General features: G+C 37.9%; 1 non-coding gene across 1 annotated transcript; it reads right to left on the bottom strand.

The window, feature by feature from the left end:
- Positions 1–6,449: 6,449 nt before the first annotated feature.
- On the bottom strand, positions 6,450–6,557 carry LOC112738812 (small nucleolar RNA R71). Its single transcript, XR_003169766.1, has one exon. It is a non-coding gene; the product is annotated as a small nucleolar RNA R71 (small nucleolar RNA).
- Between the last annotated feature and the right edge of the window lie 741 nt (positions 6,558–7,298).

Consider the following 7,298-nt stretch of genomic DNA (forward strand, 5'->3'; position numbering starts at 1 on the left):
ATTAGATGAGCGGGGCTAGTGGCTTTTTGCTTCTGAACAGTTTTGGCATCTCACTTTATCCTTCGAAGTTCAGAATGATTGGCATTTATAGGAACTGAGAATTCAGATAGTGTTATTGATTCTCCTAGTTCAGTATGTTGATTCTTGAACACAGCTACTTTATGAGTCTTGGCCGTGACCCTAAGCATTTTGTTTTCCAGTATTACCACCGGATACATAAATGCCACAGACACATAACTGGGTGAACCTTTTCAGATTGTGACTCAGCTTTGCTAGAGTCCCCAGTTAGAGGTGTCCAGAGCTCTTAAGCACACTCTTTTTGCTTTGGACCACGACTTTAACCGCTTAGTCTCAAGCTTTTTACTTGACACCTTCATGCCACAAGCACATGGTTAGGAACAGCTTGGTTTAACCGCTTAGGCCAGGATTTTATTCCTTTGGGCCCTCCTATCCATTAATGCTCAAAGCCTTGGATCCTTTTTACCCTTGCCTTTTGGTTTAAAGGGCTATTGGCTTTTTCTGCTTGCTTTTTCTTTTTCTTTCTTTTTTTTTTAATTTTTCGCCTTTTTTTCGCAAGCTTCTTCTTTTTCACTACTTTTTCTTGCTTTAAGAATCAATTTTATGACTTTTCAGATTATCAATAACATTTCTCCTTTTTCATTATTCTTTCAAGAGCCAATAATTTTAACATTCATAAACAACAATATCAAAAATATACACTGTTCAAGCATTCATTCAGAAAAGAAAAAGTATTGCCACCACATCAAAATAATTAGATTATTGTCAAGATATAATTCGAAATTCATGTACTTCTTTTTCTTTTTCAGAAAACATTTTTTCATTTAAGAAAGGTGAAGGATTCATAGGACATTCATAGCTTTAAGACATAGACACTAAATACTAATGATCATGTAATAAAGACACAAACATAGATAAAACATAAAGCATAGGGAACAAAAAATAGAAAATAAAGAACAAGGAAATTAAAGAACGGGTCCACCTTAGTGATGGCGGCTAGTTCTTCCTCTTGAAGATCTTATGGAGTCCTTGAGCTCTTCAATGTCTCTTCCTTGCCTTTGTTGCTCCTCTCTCATGGCCTTTTGGTCCTCTCTAATTTCATGGAGGATGATGGAGTGCTCTTGGTGCTCCACTCTTAGTTGCTCCATGTTAGAACTCAAATCTCCTAGAGAAGTGTTGAGTTGCTCCCAATAGTTATGTGGAGGAAAGTGCATCCTTTGAGGCATCTCAAGGATTTCTTGATGAGAAATTTCCTCATGCTCTTGCTGAGGTCCATGAGTGGGCTCTCATGTTTGCTCCATCCTCTTTTTAGTGATGGATTTTTGAGATGAATCTCTCCATCTCCCATGATTCGGAGGTGGAAACAATTGTCTTCCCTTTCCTCTTTCTAGAGGTTTCTCCGGCCTTAGGTGCCATTAATGGTTATGGAAAAACAAAAAAAAGCAGAGCTTTTTCCACACCAAACTTAAAATATTTGCTCGTCCTCGAGCAAAAGAAGAAAGAAATGAGAAGAAGAAGAAGAAGAAGAAGAAGAAGAAGAAGAAGAATTGGAGGAGATGGAGGGGAGGATTGAATTCGGCCAAGGGGGTAGTAGTGTGTATCTTTTGTGAAATTGAAGGTAGTGAGGAGGGGTATTTATAGGGTAGGGGAAAGAGGGAATTCGGTCATGAAGGGGTGGGTTTGGGAGGGAAATGGTTTGAATTTAAATGGTGAGGTAGGTGGGGTTTTGATGGATGGATGTGAGTGGTGAAGAGAGTATGGAGAAGAGGGTAAGATTTGATAGGTGAAGGGTGTTTGGGGAAGAGGTATTAAGGTGATTGGTCAAGGGTGTATGGGGAAGAGTGTTATGGAGAGCTGTGAAGAGGAGAGAGAGTGAGTTGGGGTAGTTGGGGATCCTGTGGGGTCCACAGATCCTGAGGTGTCAAGGAATTCGAGTCCCTGCACCATTCTGGCGTTTAAACGCCCTCTGTGTGCCAATTCTGGCGTTTAATGCCAGCTCTCCTACCTTTCCTGGCGTTAAACGCCAGTCTGCTACCCCTTTCTAGCGTTTAACGCCAGCCAGACACCCTTTTCTGGCGTTAAACGCCAGTCTGTTTGCCATTTCTGGCGTTTAACGCCAGCCAGATGCCAGACACCCTTTTCTGGCATTAAACGCCCAGAATGCTGCCAGACTGGGCGTTAAACTCCCATTCTGCTATCCTTACTGGCGTTTAAATGCGAGTAAGACTGTCCTCCAGGGTGTGCTTGATGAGCGGATAATTTATACGCTTTTTGACATTGTTTTTAGTATGTTTTTAGTAGGATCTAGTTACTTTTAGGGATGTTTTTAATAGATTTTGTGTTAAATTCACATTTCTGGACTTTACTATGAGTTTGTGTATTTTTCTGTGATTTCAGGTATTTTCTGGCTGAAATTGAGGGACTTGAGCAGAAATCAGATTCAGAGGTTGAAAAAGGACTGCTGATGCTGTTGGATTCTGACCTCCCTGCACTCAAAGTGGATTTTCTGGAGCTACAGAACTCGAAATGGCGCGCTTCTAATTGCGTTGAAAAGTAGACATCCAGGGCTTTCCAGAAATATATAATAGTCCATACTTTGGCCAAGAATAGATGATGTAAACTGGCGTTCAACGCCAGCCTTCTACCCAAATCTGGCGTCCAGCGCCAGAAAAGGAGCCAAAACCAGAGTTGAACGCCCAAACTGGCACAAAAGCTGGCGTTCAACTCCAGAAAGGACCTCTACACGTGTAACACTCAAGCCCAAGCCCAAGCACACACCAAGTGGGCCCCGGAAGTGGATTTGTACATCAATTACTTACTCATGTAAACCCTAGTAGCTAGTTTATTATAAATAGGACCTTTTACTATTGTATTAGGCATCTTGGGATTACCTTATGATCCTTTGATCACGTTTTAGGGGGCTGGCCATCTCGGCCATGCCTGGACCTTCACTTATGTATTTTTAACGGTAGAGTTTCTACACTCCACAGATTAAGGTGTGGAGCTCTGCTATCCCTCAAAGATTAATGCAAAGTACTACTGTTTTCTATTCAATTCTTCTTATTTCGCTTCTAAGATATCCATTCGCACCCAAGAACGTGATGAAGGTGATGATTATGTGTGACGCTCATCATCCTTCTCCCTTATGAACGCGTGTCTGACAAACACTTCTGTTCTACATGAAATAAGCTAGAATGAGTATCTCTTAGATCTCCTAACCAGAATCTTCGTGGCGTAAGCTAGAATGATGGCAGCATTCAAGAGAATCCGGAAGGTCTAAACCTTGTCTGTGGTATTCCGAGTAGGATTCAATGATTGAATGACTGTGACGAGCTCCTAACTCACGATTGCAGGGCGTTAGTGACAGATGCAAAAGGATAGTAAATCCTATTCCAGCATGATCGAGAACCGACAGATGAATAGCCATGCCGTGACAGGGTGCGTGAGCATATTATTCACTGAGAGGATAAGATGAAGCCATTGACAAGGGTGATGCCTCCAGACGATTAGCCGTGCCGTGACAGGGCATTGGATCATTTTCCCGTGAGATGACCGAAAGTAGCCATTGACAGTGGTGATGTATCACATAAAGCCAGCCATGGAAAGGAGTAAGACTGATTGGATGAAGATAGCAGGAAAGCAGAGGTTCAGAGGAACGAAAAGCATCTCCATTCGCTTATCTGGAATTCCTACCAATGATTTACATAAGTACCTCTATCCCTATTCTTTTATTTATTATTCGAAAACTCCATAATTATTTTATATCCGCCTGACTGAGATTTACAAGGTGACCATAGCTTGCTTCATACCAACAATCTCCGTGGGATTCGACCCTTACTCACGTAAGGTATTACTTGGACGACCCAGTGCACTTGTTGGTTAGTTGTATCGAAGTTGTGACAATTATGAATTAAGATCAGAGCACCAAGCTTTGGAGCCATTAACAGGATTTGTTCGAGCCTGGAGATCACAATTTCGTGCACCAAGTTTTTGGCGCCGTTGCCGGGGATTGTTCGAGTTTGGACAACTGACGGTTCATCTTGTTGCTCAAATTAGGTAATTTTCTTTTCGTTTTGTTTTCAAAAATTTTTCAAAAAAAATATTTTCAAAAAAATTTTTTCATCTGTTTTTGAAAAAAATAAAAATATTTTCAAAAAAATTTATTCAAAATTTTTAAGAATGAATTCTAGTGTTTCATGAAGCATGTGAAGCCTGGCTGGCTGTAAAGCCATGTCTAAATTCATTTGGACTGAGGCCTGCAATTTGTTATCAAGAGCAAATTAGTTGTTGCTCATCCACCTGCTGCTGATCCATGATCACCTGCTGAAGCTTGGCTGGCCATTGGCCATGTCTAGTGTTTTGGACTGGAGCTTTCTTTGAAAGCTTGGCTGGCTAGTGAGCCATGTCTAATTCCTGGACTGAAGCTTTAGACTAACATGGCAAGATTCCTGGAATTCATATTAAAAATTTTTTGAATCCTTATTTTTCCTTTTAATATGCGAAAAATATAAAAGAAAAATCCAAAAAAATTAGAAAATCATAAAAATCAAAAATATTTTCTGTTTCTTGTTTGAGTCTTGAGTTATATCATAAGTTTGGTGTCACTTGCATATGCATCTTGCATTTTTCGAAAATATCATGCATTCATAGTGTTCTTCATGATCTTCAAGTTGTTCTTGGTAAGTCTTCTTGTTTGATCTTGATGATTTTTTGTTTTGTGTCTTTTCATGTTTATCATATGCATTCTTGAATTCTTAGTGTCTAAGCATTAAAGAATTCTAAGTTTGGTGTCTTGCATGTTTTCTTTGCATTAAAAATTTTTTCAAAAATATGTTCTTGATGTTCATCATGACATTCATAGTGTTCTTGGTGTTCATCTTGACATTCATAGCATTCTTGCATGCATTCATTGTTTTGATCTAAAAATTTCATGCATTGCATCCTTTTAGTGTTTTCCTCTTGCATCATAAAAATTCAAAAATCAAAAAAATATCTTTTCCTTTTTCTTTCATCAAATTCGAAAATTTGAGTTGACTTTTTCAAAAATTTTTAAAATCAAGTTGTTTCTTATGAGTCAAATCAAATTTTCAATTTGAAAATCTTATCTTTTTTCAAAATCTTTTTCAAAAATCAAATCTTTTTCAAAATTCTTAGTTATTTTCGGAAATTCCAAAAATATTTTTCAAAAATCTTTTTCTTATTTTTATACCAAATTTTCGAAAATAACATAATCAATTAATGTTTTGATTCAAAAATTTGAAGTTTGTTACTTGCTTGTTAAGAAAGATTCAAACTTTAAGTTCTAGAATCATATCTTGTGATTTCTTATGAATCAAGTCATTAATTGAGATTTTAAAAATCAAATCTTTTTCAAAATTAATTTCCAAAATATCTTCTTATCTTATCTTTTTCAAAAATTTGATTTCAAAATATCTTCTCTAACTTCCTAACTTCCTATCTTTTCAAAATTTGTTTCAACTAACTAACTAACTTTTTGTTTGTTTCTTAACTTTTTCAAAACCACCTAACTAACTCTCTCTCTCTCATTTTCGAAAATATCTTCCCTCTTTTTCAAAATTTCTTTTTTAATTTATTAATTATTTTATTTTTTTAAATCTTAATTTTCGAAAATTACTAACACATTTTCAAAAACCAAATTTCAAAAATCACTAACTCCTTTTCAAAAATAATTTTCGAAAATTCCCTCTCTCTCTCTCTCATCCTATTCTATTTATTCATTCATTAACTAACATCTCTTCCTCACATCATCACCAAATTCGAACCCCCCTCTTCTATCTGTGTTCGAATTTCTTCCTCTTTTCTTCTACTAACAATAAGGATCCTCTTTACTGTGACATAGAGGATTCCTCTTCTTCTCTTTTTCTCTCCTCTTTCTTATGAGCAGGGACAGAGAAAAAGGCATTCTTGTTGAAGCTGATCCAGAACCTGAAAGGACTCTGAAGAGAAAATTAAGAGAAGCTAAAATACAACAATCCAGAGACAACTTAATTGAAAATTTCGAACAAGTAAAGGAGATGGCAGTCGAACCCAACAACAATGCAAGGAGAATGCTTGGTGACTTTACTGCACCTAATTCCAATTTACATGGACGAAGCATCTCCATTCCTGCCATTGGAGCAAACAACTTTGAGCTGAAACCTCAGTTAGTTTCTCTGATGCAGCAGAACTGCAAGTTTCATGGACTTCCATCTGAAGATCCTTTTCAGTTCTTAACTGAATTCTTGCAGATATGTGATACTGTTAAGACTAATGGAGTAGATCCTGAAGTCTACAGGCTCATGCTTTTCCCTTTTGCTGTAAGAGACAGAGCTAGATTATGGTTGGATTCTCAACCCAAAGACAGCCTGAACTCTTGGGATAAGCTGGTCACGGCTTTCTTAGCCAAGTACTTTCCTCCTCAAAAGCTAAGCAAGCTTAGAGCTGATGTTCAAACCTTCAGACAGAAAGAAGGTGAATCCCTCTATGAAGCTTGGGAAAGATACAAACAGTTGACCAAAAAGTGTCCTTCTGACATGCTTTCAGAATGGACCATCCTGGATATATTCTATGATGGTTTATCTGAGCTATCAAAGATGTCACTGGACACTTCTGCAGGTGGATCCATTCACCTAAAGAAAACGCCTGCAGAAGCTCAAGAACTCATTGACATGGTTGCTAATAACCAGTTCATGTACACTTCTAAAAGGAATCCTGTGAATAATGGGACGCCTATGAAGAAGGGAGTTCTTGAAGTTGACACTCTGAATGCCATATTGGCTCAGAACAAAATATTGACTCAGCAAGTCAATATGATCTCTCAGAGTCTGCTTGGAATGAAAGCTGCATCCAACAGTACTCAAGAGGCATCTTCTGAAGAAGAAGCCTATGATCCTGAGAACCCCGCAATAGCAGAGGTAAATTACTTAGGTGAACCTTATGGAAACACCTATAACTCAACATGGAGAAATCATCCAAATTTCTCATGGAAGGATCAAAAGCCCCAACAAGGCTTTAATAATGGTAGAAGAAACAGGTTTAACAATAATAAACCTTTTCCATCATCAACTCAGCAACAGACAGAGAACTCTGAACAAAATGCTTCTAATTTAGCAAATCTAGTCTCTGATCTATCTAAAGCCACTGTAAGTTTCATGAATGAAACAAGGTCTTCCATTAGAAATTTGGAAGCACAAGTGGGCCAGCTGAGTAAAAGGATCACTGAAATCCCTCCTAATACTCTCCCAAGCAATACAGAAGAGAACCCAAAAGGAGAGTGCAAG

This window comes from Arachis hypogaea, chromosome 13, assembly GCF_003086295.3.
Source record: "Arachis hypogaea cultivar Tifrunner chromosome 13, arahy.Tifrunner.gnm2.J5K5, whole genome shotgun sequence".
NCBI lineage: Eukaryota > Viridiplantae > Streptophyta > Magnoliopsida > Fabales > Fabaceae > Arachis > Arachis hypogaea.